Raw genomic sequence first — 14,655 nt, 5'->3', positions numbered from 1 at the left:
AGTTTCCTTACGTGCTCACGGCAAAGCACGCCTGCGAATTCCTGAAATTGATAGCCCTTGTCTGTTAAGAGGACGGGCAAAGGGCCGTCAAAGATTCCCGCGGACAGGAAATGTCATTTTTAGTCTCAGCTCCTTTGCAGCTCACCAGGTGACAGTAAGCAAACTCTTTGAAAGGCCTCAGTTTCTTCATCTGTAGAAGAGGTTGTATGGATTCAGTAGATCTCTAAAATCTCCATCTTCCCCCCAAAAAGTGTCTACAATTCTATGAAGAGAATAATCATTCCCCAAGTGATGAGGGGAGAATCAGAGGCAGGGGGATCCTGTGTACACAAAGTGCCCTCCAGCCTTCATTCCTCCTTACTTACATTTAGTCGATAAACCTTTATTTCAGAGGCCCTGGAAAGTAAGCAAAGCTAATCAATCAAAAATATGGCAGATCCGGAATTGTTAGTGGATGTGTACTTGAAATTCTACTTCATTTTTAGCCATTTTTTTATTCAGATACGATCCACATACCATAAAATTACTCAAAGCGTACAATTCAGTGATTTTGAAATATTCACAAAGTTGTGCAACCATTACTACTATCTAATTCCAGAACACTTCCATCACTCCAATAAGAAACCCCATACTCATTGGCAGTCACTCTCCAGTACCCAACCCCTCCCCTTAGTCCCAGGTAACCACTAACCTACTTTGTCTCTATGTATTTGCCTGTTCTGGACATTTTATCTAAATAAAAACATGCGGTATGTAGCCTTCGGGTCTGGCTTCTTAAACTTAATGTTTGCAGAGTTCATCCATACAATAGCATGTATCACTACTTCATTCCTTTTTATAGCTGAATAATATTCCCTTGTATGGATAATACCACATTTTGTGTATCCGTTCATATATTAATGGACATTTCGGATTATTTCTACTTTTTGGCTCTTATGAATAATGCTGCTATGAAATTGATGTACAAGTTTTCATGTAAACATATGTTTTAATTTCTCTTGGGTGTATAGCTAGGAGTAGAATTTCTTGGCTATACAGTAACTCTGATTAACTTTTTGAGGAACTAACAAACTTTTTCAACATGGCTGTACTATTTTACATTTCCATTATGAGGGTTTTAATGTCTCCAAATCCTTGCCAACAGTTGTTATTGTCATCTTTTTGAATATGGATATATATATCCTAGTAGGTATGAAGTGGTATCTCGTGGTTTTAATTTGCATTTCCCTAATGGCTAATGATGCTGAGCATCTTTTCATATCCTTATTGGCCATTTGTATATCTTCTTTTGGAGACATGTCTATTCAAATCCCTTGCCTATTTTTAAATTGGGTTATGTGTCTTTTTATTGTTGAGTTGTAAGAGGTCTTTACTTATATCTGGTAAGTGATACTAGTCCTGTAACTGATACAAGATTTGTAAATATTTTCTCCCGTTCTGTGGGTTGTCTCTTCACTTTCTTGATACTGACTTTTGCAGCACATATATTTAATTTGATAGTCGTGTATTGTTACAATATAACATAAGCTAACACATTATGAGCTAACATGTAATAGTTTTTCAGACTGTAACAGTAATGCCTGCCTATTATAGGAAAAAATCTTTGGAAAAATATAAAGAAGGATAGAGAAAAAAATGGCAATTACTTATGACTCTCCTCTAGATATAGCTACTGTCAAGATTATAGTAAATTTCCTTCAGGCCCTTTTTTAGCACATATTATTTATTTCTTTGCTGTCACCCCCCCCATGACATCATTTGGCCCTGCACTCCATTCTTGGGGTCATAACGAGGACTGTCCTCCTGGCAGCATCCCCAGATTCAGAACCTTCTCCTCTCCTTCCTTTCCCTTCAGAACTAATTTGTCTCTATGTATTTGCCTATTCTGGACATTTTATATAAATAAAAACATACAATAGGTATGTATGTACAATATGTATGTATGTACAATATGTATGTTTTTATTTATATGCCCATCCCCTCAGGATTCAGTTAAGCTAATCTAGTGCATTAATAACGAACATGACCACGAGTTACTCAAGATTTGCAGTTAAAGAGCATCTGCCTGCCCCGTGGCCGAGTGGTTAAGTTCGCGCGCTCCGCTGCAGGCGGCCCAGTGTTTCGTTAGTTCGAATCCTGGGCGCGGACATGGCACTGCTCATCAGACTACGCTGAGGCAGCGTCCCACATGCCACAACTAGAAGAACCCACAACGAAGAATACACAACTATGTACCGGGGGGCTTTGGGGAGAAAAAGGAAAAAATAAAATCTTTAAAAATAAAAAAAATAAAATAAAAAAAAAAAGGGCCGGCCCGGTGGCGCAGCGGTTAAGTTCGCACGTTCCGCTTCTCGGCGGCCCGGGGTTCGCTGGTTCGGATCCCGGGTGCGGACATGGCACTGCTTGGCAGCCATGCTGTGGTAGGCGTCCCACGTATAAACTACAGGAAGATGGGCACGGATGTTAGCTCAGAGCCAGGCTTCCTCAGCAAAAAGAGGAGGACTGGCAGTAGTTAGCTGAGGGCTAATCTTCCTCCAAAAAAAAAAAAAAAAAAGAGCATCTGCCTGGTTCTGAGACGCACCCTAGCTGACCATTTGCATAGTGGACCTTTACGCAGTGCAATCAGTCATCTGCCATAGACTAGGAATTGTGTGCAAATAGCCACAGCCAACTCTTGAACCTCCCTGAGCCTCACGCTCCTTGTTGGTAAAATGGAAATAGAATCTACTGTGCTTCCTTCGTCAAGTGACAGTAAGGATCAAACCTCGAAGATTGAGTTGGACCAGAATGGGCCTTGAGTATGCTGCAGGTGGGAACATGGTGCCCTGAGTGCCCAGTGCACTCAGGCCCAGTAAGATATACGGCAGCAAGGAGATAAATCAGGAGAGAGCCAGGAGGATACCCAGGCAAGAGGTCACCAAAGTCGTACCAGACCTTTGGGACAAGTGGAATTGGGGCAGGTCCTGGAAGTTATTTCCTTCCTCCTGTTCTTCTTTGTTTCCCTTTTTTGTGTTTTGTTTTTTCAATGGATGTATACCAGTTATCATTGAGCGTTTTTAAGTTTTTGTCATTCCCAAATATTTTAGAGATGTGAGGGAAGGGGTTTTATCTGTCTTTGTGCCAGAATATTAAGGGCAAGACACGAGGCAAGAATGTGTGTGTGCATGAAAGAGAAAGTGTGCATGTGCCAACCTGGGCGTAAGTGTGTCTCCCTCAAAGAAGGGGTGAACTGGGGGACGAGGGGATGGTGTGGTTGAGACAGCTGGACCCACCACCCACAGAGCCTTTTCCAACACCAACCTTGGAGGTTCTAGATTTTACTAAGGGAAGCTGTGTGTTCCTTCACCCTTGCCCAAGGTCTTACTGCCGCCAAGGAGTCTTCTTCTTAAGGAACTTTTATTAATATTACATACAGTAGTCTGTGACTCATAATCTGGAAGATTTACGTACTGCCAGTGGCTCTGTGGTTCCTCTTCCGAAACAGCGCTCCAGCCTCCCTCGCTGGAGAAAGCTGACACAGAGAAGGCAATGGCCCACAAGGCTGGCTCTATAGCCCAAAGCTCATAACTCCGATTTCACTAGCTGGTTTGCCACTTAATTGTAAGCATTACAAAGCTTAGGAAATGAATATAAAATAATCCAGCTGCTGACTGTGTCAGAAAACACATAAGATAATTATTATCTAAATCTAGAAAGAAAACAGGACCTAATTTCTTCCAGCCTATAACGTGATAGTCCTGTACTGCTGGTTCCTGGAAACAACTGTTTGAATGGTAAAGGACTCATGGATACATTGGCTTTAGATATTTTACAAAGTAAGTCAGAGTTCAGTTTGCATTAGGCTGAAGCCTGTATGAATAAGTTTTACATGTTGTTTACATGAACCTAAGGCTATAACCTTGGGTTTAGGAAATTTGAGCTAAGAGTAATCTTTATTCATAATTATAATCTTTGTTATATCATTGTTACTATTATAAAATATTTATAGAGCATTCAAAAGGTGTATGACATTCTCCTAGGATGCTAAGTGGAGGGATTATGTGTGCAAGCCTGTCTCTGCAGACCCAGTATATTTAGAACATTTATTTATTTAACAAGTGTTTATTGAGGGCCTACTAGGCCCAAAACACTGGGTTAAGCTTTATATAGGACATAAACATGAGGAATCTCAAGAAACTACCTGTCTTTTAGGGGAGTTATTCCATATACAAAATTAACTGTAATATGATAGCCTTTGGCTTGAAAGAGATGCAAAGTATTATAATTAAAACAATATCATTTTAATAATTGATAACCCCTATCGAGAACTTACTTCTTCTGTGAGGCAGGTGTGACTATTATCCACATTTTGCAGAAATGAAGATGGAGATTTAGGGAGATTCACATATCTGCAGGAAGCCACAGTGCTAAGTCGTGGAGGCAGGATTCGAACACAGGTTGCTGGAGTGCAGAGGTAGAACCCAGCATTGATCACTTCCAGCAAGGACAGCAAGTGCACTACGGGTTTTTTTGTTTTTTAAAATTATGTTAGTGATAACTTTGCACTGAGTCATTGCCACTGAAGCTTTTTCTCCCTTGGCAAGGAAAACCTGATCCCGTGACCTTTTTTTTATTTTGAGGAAGATCAGCCCTGAGCTAACATCTGTTGCCAGTCCTCCTCTTTTTGTTGAGGAAGACTGGCCCTGAGCTCACATCGGTGCCCCTCTTCCTCTACTTTATTTGTGGGACGCCTACCACAGCATGGCTTGCCAAGCGGTGCTGTGTCCACACCTGGGATCCGAACCAGTGAACACGGGGCCGCCGAAGTGGAACATGTGCACTTAAATGCTACACCACCAGGCCAACCCCCCCAGTGACCTTTTAACCTTGACCTCAAAGCACCATTCTCTAACTCAGTAGTTTTCAAACAACTGGGCTGTCTTTTCAGCCTCAAAGCCCTTTCATCAGGCAAACTTTTAATGGCAGATAAAATTGAAGGTTGTGTGAGTGAAGCTGACCGGGGAGGGGAGCCTTCCGTGGACGAAGGGGAGGGAAGGAGGCTGCCCCACATTCAACTGAGGATTACCACAGCTGAAACCTAATCAGAAATGCTGATGTCAATACAACCTCAGTCTTGTCACTAAAGAAGTGTTAACTTTTCCCCCTACTGGCAGGGCTACATCTGGTTCAATAGATTGATGGGCACAGGCATAGACTAATGAAGTTTTAGAGTTAGTTATGTCCAGTGCTCACTGGTATATTAAGTGTAGCTCCCTTCAATCATGAATTATTTTTTAAATGTAAAGGTGGCTTGCATACCTGGTGGCCCTCAAAACCCTGTTAGGAAGGTGAGTAAAGTCAACAGTTGAGCACCAGAAACACCCAAGTTGGAGAAATGATGGCTCCTACTCATAGGATCTGGTTACATGGAGCCTTTTAATGAACGCTGTGTTCAAAGGAGACCTGGTACGTACAACATAGAGCTGAATTTCAACAAAGAAGGGCTTAGGCGACTTTTCTCTTCCTGCCACAATTGTGGAGCCTGACAAAGCACAGCTAAAGGAGGGGAGGAGAATGCTGAAAAGGGAAGGGGCAGACACACAGTCTGGGGACAATGGTTTAGTTCAGGGGTACCCTCTCTGAAATTCTGCTTTGAGACTTGGAGCCAAGGCAATCGCTTATAGGATTTTTCCAAGGTTTTATTGTCTAGTGTCATTCCTATATTTCTCCAGGAATCACAGCATTCTCGAAAGCTATTATTATTATTATTATCATCTTAACAAATAAGTTCATCCAGCTTCTTTACACTCACCGTCTTAGGTCGGCCTAAAGGGCAGTTTGCTTGTCTAACGAATGCATGTGTTCAACATCTGTGGGTAGTCTGTGTGCCTTAGGACTCGCCCCCTCTGTGCTGTCTGTCTTCTATGTACCTAAGAACAGGGAGCTTGTCTATTTAACCCTCAGCACATTGCCCAGCTAATTGGCACTGTTTTTATTGTACCAGTTATTATTTTGTTATTATTTTGAAAACTGAAATTAACTCAAATGTCCTACAACAGGGAATGTTTGAGATGATGCGACATAGCAGTAGGGAAGAATGCTATAGAGCCAATAAAAAGGTACATATGAAATGATTCTAAACATGAAATACAAGGTAGAATGTATACACCAATATATATGCTGATAACAACTATGTAAAAAATAAATGCTCCTAAGGTGCCAAGGATCACCAGTGATTTTTAAAAATCAAAGCGATAGAAATAAGTTCAGGTCCAATAAATTCTTTACATTCAAAAGTTAATTAAAACATATAAACTTACAAGTTTATATATATAAACTATTGTCTGTTTATATATATGTATAACTATTGTTTGTTTATATATATATGTAAACTATTGTATTAGTTATTTATTGCTGCATAAACAAATTACCCCAAAACTTAGAAGTTTGAGACAACAAACATTTATCATCTCACAGTTTCTGAGGGGCAGGAATCTGGGATCTGCTTAGCTGCATAGTTCTGCCTCAGGGTCTCATGAAGCGGCAGTCGAGACGTCAGTGAGGGCTGCTTTCATCTGAAGACTTGACCAAGGCTAGTGGGTTCACTTCCAAGGAGGCCCTAACGCACATGGTGTTGGCAAAAAGCCTCAGTTCCTTGTCACGTGGACTTCTCCATAAGGGATACCTCTCCCTAGGGCTGCTCATGACATGGCAGCTGGCTTCCCCCAGAACAAGTGATGATTGAGAGAGAGAATGAATGACTAAGATGGTAGCCACAGTGTCTTTTATAACTTAATCTCAAAAGTGACATACCATCACTTCTGCCATATTCTATGGTCACATAGACCAATCCTGGTACAATGTGGGAGGGGACTATACAAGGGTGTGAATACTCAGAGACAGGGATCATTGGGGATCATCTTGGAGGCTCGCTACCACTAGTAATAACAATAATAAGACACTTTTACTGAAAACATGTTTTGATATTAAATATTAAATAGATATTTCAAAGTACCTAATCCTCCTAATTATACTTTTCAAGAAATAATGATGATATTTATTTAGTACTTTCTATGTGCCAAGCTCTGTGCTAAGCATTTTACACAGACCCTCTCCTCTAACCCTCACAGTTTGAAAGGGGGTAATTTTAGTTGCCTTATTTCATAGAGATGGAACTTGAAGCACAGAGAGTTGAAGGAACTTGCCCAAGGGCACACCTCTAGCAAGTAAGGAAGTCAGACTGTGAACTCAGATCCATCCATTAAAGCACATACATCATCACTAAGCTATATACTGATTCCCTCTAGTCATAGTTTTGTGAAGTAAATCTCTAACCTACCCATGTTTTACAAGTTAAGGACCACCATTCCAGGTAAGCAGTTCAGGATCTCCCTGTAGTCACAGAGTAAGTAAACTAAAACTCAAAACTGGAAGTTAGATTCGTGGAGTCCTTTATCATGATTAGGATAATAGTTACTTGGTCTTCTCTCCTTCTACTCCCTCTGTCCTCTCTCCACTGCAGCCACATTGGCCTCCTTGCTATTCTTGGAACACTCCAGGCAGGCTCCTGCCTTAGGTCATTTGTGCTTGACGCCCCTCTTCTCATCCCCCAGATCAGCACGGCTCCTTCCATCACCAACAGATTGCGCCATCTGTATCCTACTTAACTCACTTATCTAGGGTGCTTCTGTTTCTCTCTCTATCCCAGAAGACAAGCTCCACAGAGGCAAGGATTTGGGTCTGTTTTGTTCACTAAGGATCCCAAGCACTTAGAACAGTCTCCAGTATATAATACAGGCTCAACAATAAATATGTGGTGGATAGACAACGAAATAACAACAGGGGGCTTAAAGTATGCAGTTGATATCCGAGTAGCTCAGTTGAAAATGTAATGGTCAATTTATTTTCCAGCCGTAGCTCTTCACATTTGATAATGAAATTATCTAAAGATTTTTGTCCAAATAGATTTTTCTAGAGAGAACCGTTTCCTTTTAATGAATATTTCATATTTGTTGCATGTGTATTTTTTAAACAGAAGAAATGCGTTAGAAATTTCTAGAAACAACAGAAGCTCTAGAAACAGACTGTGTCTTTAACCTAGAAGAGAGGGAAACAAGGTTAGGATTGAAGTACTTCCACTGCCCAAATAATAGTCTATCCCTCTGTATAGTGACCCTGTAAAACCTGAACAAATGTTTACCTTTGACATTAGAAAAAGTCAGTTGAGCAAATGACATTTTATAATGAATGAAACGAAAGAACTTCCTTCCTTTATTTATTCTGGATAATCTATTAATTTTTAGTATGTTTTGTTCCCCCACACATAGAGGTATTGTTCTAAAGAAGATCAGCGTTCCCTCTAACTTTGCCCAGGTCTGCCCAGAACTATTACCTATAATCTTGGTCATTTCAGAATGCCAGTTTGCTAGTTGACAGTGTGTCAACAAAGGTCTCATTGATACTGACTTTCTTTCTTCAAACCAACAGTAAAAACAGCTAAACGTTATCAGATACCTGCTACCATCATTCCTGTAATATCTCCAATACTTTCAGCAGCTCTACAGGATAGACACTCGAGTTACGAAGCCCAGTGAAGTTGAGCAATTTGTTCAGATCACACAATCAGGGCAGAGACTCAGACCAAGATTATCTGTCTGATTCCCAAATCTGGGCCAGTTTCAAGGTGCCACCCTCTGCCTCTAACCATCAGCCTAAGCAGAAGCCTTACCTAGTCATCTTTCTACAAGTTTTGCGACAACCAAATAGTGCATGGTACATATTTAGACTAAAACATTTTCATTGTTTATCTGAAATTCAAATTTAACTGGATGTCTTACATTTTTCTTTGCTAAATCTGACAATTCTTCAGGGAAGGAACCTTGGGGATTGTTGGGTTTAGTGGTTCTTAAGCCCAGAGTGCTTGGCAAAATGATCCAGAGGGCTTTTACAAAATGTATGTACAGTTTCTAGCCCATACGATGTGAGCTTTCTGGACTGGATCCTGCTCTGTGAATTTTTTAAAAGTTTTATTTCTTCATTAAAAAAATATTTATTGAGTATTTACCCTGTGCCAAGTACTTTTCTATGCCTTAGAAACACAGCAAGAAACAAAACCAGAATTCTGCCTTTGGGGATCTTCCCAGGTGACTCCAGAATTCACCCCAGTTAAGAAACAATGAGTCAAACACCCCCATTTTACAGATGGGGGGGGACGAGGCCCAGAATGTGTTGCCACAATGGCTCAAGATCACTGACGGGGGAGGGACTTGAGGCCATCTCCTAACTCGTAGTCCACTGTTTGTAAAGAATATCTCTCTGCTGACCATACACCCTCAGCTTTACAGAATACTCCCTTTTGAGTATTCCATTATCCCTAAAATTACAATCTTTGATTTTCAAAATATGATGCCAGAAGCCACATCATTCTTAAAATAATATACTTAATACCGCTTGAGGCTCTCCCTTGTAAGCATAACACCAAGATTATAGACGTCAACAGATAGCAGGAATCAAGAATCCTGACCCCAAATGAAAGTGGCAGTTGTTCTTGGCGCTTCCCTCTTCACAGAGTAGGTGTGCAGCATTTTCCGTAGCCATTGACTCATGCATTCTCCCAATAATCCTGTGAATGAGACAGGAAAGACATTACTGGAGCTCCCTTCACAGCTGCGGTAACAGATCAGCTCACTATCAAGTTCAAACAACTCAGAAGTGGCAGAAACAGGGCTCAAATCCAGGCCTTCTCTCTCCAAGTTGGAATAAAATAATCTGAGGGCGAATGAAAGTTTTCCCTTGTTTCTTTTCTTCCTCTTGGAGCATGAATGGGCAGCAAAGGCGGAGGAAACCTGCTGTTACTTGTGAGGCCCTCACCTCCCTGCCGGCTGTGAAGCCGCTCCCTCCCCAGCAGCTCTGCCCTCCTTGCCTCTCAGGCCTCACATTCCTGCCGCATTGCACAGGGTGAGGGCAGACCATTGACTGCAGGAAAACCCCCAACCAAAATGCATGCAACTTACCCAAACCGTGCCCCTGTGCGCTTCCATATGTGCAGGGACCTGTGCAGGAGAGGAACTGGTTTGTACTGAGTTTGAAGGGAGTTAGTGGCCACACTGACTGATTCCTTACGAGATAAATATGAAACCACGCAAAGCCACGGAAGAGGAAACCTGGAAATGAGAGCTTGGAAAAGTGGGGCCTAGGTTTGATGGGGACAATGCTGATTTCTTGTCAAGTTTTCATGAATCCCCAAGGAGGCACACCCTTTGTTAGGGTGTGAAATGCAAATTCCACAAGAATTCAAAAAATAAAACTGGAAGGGGCTGCTGAGCTCTGTCCCCTAGCCTCCTGTGGGTACCAGGCCACCTTCTGCCATGAGGGATCACGAGCAGACCGGCTGTGACCCACCTCCATCATTTGAAGACTGAGCAGACTTGCCCAGAATAATTCGTGCAGGTTCCACCATCAGTTCCTCCACCCACACTCCTACCCTCCAGCACGCACATGCCATGCATCTGCCACCACCTTTAGCTCAGTGCCCTCTAGTGCGCTGTTAATGACCCACTGATTCCAACGATGGCCTTGGAACTTGGAACAAAGTTCTGTTGGCCCCGAGATCCAAGTCAGTCTTCAGTCCAGGTGGTACAGACTCCCTATATTTATAGAGGAAATATATTTAAGGTATTTGTAAGAGCAGCCTCCTAAACGGCTCTCCCTGTCTACAATCCCCCCCACAACCATCCTAGATGCATCCGCCAGCTGACTTTCTAAAAGACCGTGTCACTCTCCCACATAGAAATGAAGGCTTTCCATGGTACTGCCTTAAAAACGACAGTGTCTATTCACCTGATAATCCCTGCCCAACCACACGGCTTAGGAAAGGATCAACTCAGATAATGTATGTGAAAATGTAGAAGAATACAGGAGGTTACATTCAAGTCGCATTTCAGAGCTTCTGAAGCAGTTCACACGTCTTGTGATTTCAAGAAATCAGAGAAGGGGCCGGCCCGGTGGCATAGTGGTTGAGTTCACTCACTCTGCCTCATTGGCCTGGGATCCACGATCCGGATCCCAGGTGCAGACCTATACACCCCTGGTCAAGCCATGCTGTAGCAGTATCCCTCATAAAACATAGAGGAGGGTTGGCACAGATGTTAGCTCAGGGCCAATCTTCCTCACCCAAAAAAAAAAGAAAAGAAAAGAAATCAGACAACACTGATTTATGTTACTTTTAATATGTGTATATTTTGTTTCTATAAGTGGGCTGTTAAATTCCAGGTCTTTCATGTTTTTTGTTAGTTGACTGATATGAAAGGTAAAATTTCATACTAGATTATAATATTAAATATCAATTACTATATCATTAAATATCAGTTAAAAATTAACACGGCAGAGCACTCACCTAGTTTTTCCATCACAGGAAGGCATAAAATAAGACTTTTGCTGCCAGTAGTCCTTACTTGCACTGTGTATTGAGAAGGGCAAACGAGAGCTGTAAGAAGCTCAAAAGTTTATGACTCTGAAATTAGCTAGATAAAAATTCTTACATAACTGAAGAGCTTATAGAATATAGAAAACATTTGCAGTTTTTGTTTGCTTTTTATTTTTATAATGAATAAAAGTTCAGAAAAGGGCAGTGCCTCTGAATGAAAGACCAATGGAATTCTGATCAAAGGCTGATGGTAGGTTAATTTTAATTTACTAGAGGTTGGGGCTGGCCCAGTGGCACAGCAGTTAAGTTTGCACATTCCGCTTTGGCAGCACAGGGTCTGCTGTTTTGGATCCCGGTGTGGACCTACGCACCGCTTGTCAAGCCATGCTGTGGCAGGCATCCCACATATAAAGTAGAGGAACATGGGCGTGGATGTTAGCTCAAGGCCAGTTTTCCTCAGCAAAAAAAAGAGGAGGTTTGGCAGCAGATGTTAGCTCGGGGCTAATCTTCCTCAAAATAAAAAAAAATTTACTAGAGGCAGTCCAGTGCACGGCTTAAGAGCATGGCCTCTGCAGCCAGTGTGCCTGTGTCCAAGTCTTGCCTCTGTTACTTACAAGCTGTGTGACCTTGGACAAGTTAATCTCTTTACACCTCAGTTTCCTCATCTGTAAAATGGGAATAATAAACAGTACCTACCCATAGGATAGTTGTGAAGATTAAGTGAGTTATTATTTGCAAAATACTTAGAATAAGATCTTTCACATATTAAATATCTTATAAAAGGTATGATGATTTGAGGAAGAAAGGATCAAATTCAGGGTTACACAGAGCCAAGGACTTACTCAGATTCTGCTATGTATCCTGGTTAAGCAGTTTACCTCGGCAAGGCTGAATCCTCATTTGTAAAATGGCTCTGTGGCCATGTATAAAATAATTCTCTAATGACAACAGATCTGAAGATGGGCCTTTTTATCTGCATATCTAATTAATAAAGGTTTCCACTTTAGTCCTTAGCGTCTAGTCAATAATTTTTGGAGTCACTTAGTATCCTTCCCACTGCAAGAGATGGAAAAAATCCCAAGTCAAACTGGCTTCAGACTAAAGGGAAATTCTTGGCTCATGTACCTGAAAGTCCAGGGGAAGCACCGGCTTCAGGTTCAGCTTGATCAGCGTCTCAGCCAATGACCTCAGGACTCAGATTCTCTCCGTCTATTGGTTCCCCTTTCTGCAGTTATTGCTTCATTCTCAGGTTCTATGTGATGGCGCCTTGTAGCTCCAGGCTTTTGTTGTCATTACTGTAAACAGGCCCAGCCGAAAGGAATGTGGGAATCTCTCCCAACTCCTCAGCTAAAGTCTCCTTATGTCTGCAAATGGGCATGAGGAATCTTTTTGGAATTACGGAAATGTTCTCGAACCAAATTGCTCTGATCGTTACACTGTAAATTTACCAAAAATCATCGAATTGTATACTCCAAAGGCATGAATGTTATGGTATGTAAGTTATAGCTCAAGAAAGTCATTAAAAACAGATTTTCGTTGTACCTCTTTGGCTCTGATAGGGTCACAAGCCCATTTCTGAACCTATCACTGGGTTGAAGAATGTGATGCTCTGATTGGCCAGGCTTCAATACCACACCCACTCCCTGGAGACAGCGATAAAGTTAGTTTCATCCAAAGCACAGAGACTGAGAGTGGAGAGAGGGTTTGCCAGCTGAAAACTGGGTTAATGGATTAATGACGTTTGCTCCCTAAGGCCCAAGGACCAAAGTTGATCTAGGACCAGTCCAGGCTTCCAGGGCCCCTCTCCCCTCAAACTTGGGCCTGTCATGGGACGAACCACGGCCACGTGACTGTCTTGTGAGGCCTTTTGTTTTCCCTGACTCCTTTATGGCAAACGCCAAGGTGAGATGAACCACATGCCAGATTCTTCTTCTCAGAAACACTGACAGTGGCCGTGCCCAGAAAAATCCAGAAAGTCCTTCTCTCCTGGCCCAAGTACATCATCATTTTCTGCGCTGTTAACTGGGTCGGACGCTGCCCAGTGATCAATGGGTCCTCTTGCAGCCAGCAATATAGGGAGAGCCCCGTGTCACCTCTCTGTGCCCCACGCAGCAAGCCATCAGCCCCATGCTCCCTGAGAACAAACCAGAAACACGCCCTCAACCTTTCTTGTCATTTTACACCCTTTATCTCACCTCTCACTATCTCTTTCAAACTCGATTCTCAGTGCTTGTGACTGTGGGTCCAAATGAGGTAATGGATTAGATGAACTGTCGAGCTCTAGTGTCACTGGTTTTCCAGGGCACAGGGACAGACAGTGCTTGAGGCTCTTCTTTGTTGAATAGCAAAATCAAACAAAAGCAGACATGTCCAGAGTGCTAAGAGTGGAGGCACTGTGCTCTACATTCAGTGTTCTTTTTTTTTTTTTTGCTAAGGAAGATTAGCCCTGAGCTAACATCTGCACCAACCTTCCTCCACTTTATATGTGGGTTGCCACCGCAGCATGTCTGATGAGTGGTGTAGGTCCAGCCCAGGATCCGAACCTGCAAACACAGCCACTGAAGCAGAGTACACTGAACTCAACCACTACACCACAGGGCTGGCTCCCATTTGTTGTTCTTTTAATCCTTACAACAACTTCAAAGGGTGGATAACTTATCCACATCTTACAGGGGAGGGAATTGGCTCAGAGAGGTGAATTAAGGAAGCACAGCCAGTCTGAGGCAGAGCTGGGCTGTCTGTTCATAATAACAGATGGGAACTTTTAACCACTAGCTGCCCTTCTGCTTCTGACAAGTCTAGATGTGGTCTGCAGACCCCTTCACTCTCACGGCCAATGTCCTTGAAACCCTCGGCTTCTGATGGAAGGGAAGCGGCCTCTCTCAGCTCTCCTGTGTGAAGCAGTGAGAGCCACTGGCCTGGCTCGGTAAAGCTGTAGGTGCAGCTCCCGGGGGTGCAAACTGACGCCCCACCTGCTGCAAATGGGCACAGATGGATCTGTTTGGCCAGTGCCATATTATCAGGAATAGCTGTAGTTGTTTTTAATTAACTCCAGCGCCCCTCCTGGGGCATCTTCTCTCCAAGTCACTCTGATTTCAGCACTCCTAACAGCATTATCCCAGTCACTTCACACCCGTGGGTTAGTGGTCTGACTCTGAAAGGCATCTGCCTGGAGCGCCTGCCCAGCCCCCTCCTCTACCCTGTAGTGTCAGCAGATCCGAGTGGAAAACAGGAAGAATACATTTTCTCAT

The 14,655-nt window shown here is 42.6% G+C and overlaps 1 long non-coding RNA gene across 1 annotated transcript; it reads right to left on the bottom strand.

Annotated features, from left to right (window-relative positions):
- Nucleotides 1-7,857: 7,857 nt before the first annotated feature.
- Nucleotides 7,858-13,538, bottom strand: LOC138920363 (uncharacterized). Its single transcript, XR_011431421.1, has 6 exons — nucleotides 12,530-13,538; nucleotides 11,375-11,437; nucleotides 10,498-10,625; nucleotides 9,993-10,031; nucleotides 9,503-9,601; nucleotides 7,858-8,076 (listed from the first exon to the last, which is right to left on the bottom strand). It is a non-coding gene; the product is annotated as an uncharacterized lncRNA (long non-coding RNA).
- Between the last annotated feature and the right edge of the window lie 1,117 nt (nucleotides 13,539-14,655).

This window comes from Equus caballus, chromosome 23 (assembly GCF_041296265.1).
Source record: "Equus caballus isolate H_3958 breed thoroughbred chromosome 23, TB-T2T, whole genome shotgun sequence".
NCBI lineage: Eukaryota > Metazoa > Chordata > Mammalia > Perissodactyla > Equidae > Equus > Equus caballus.
This window is presented reverse-complemented; position numbering and strand designations above follow the sequence as displayed.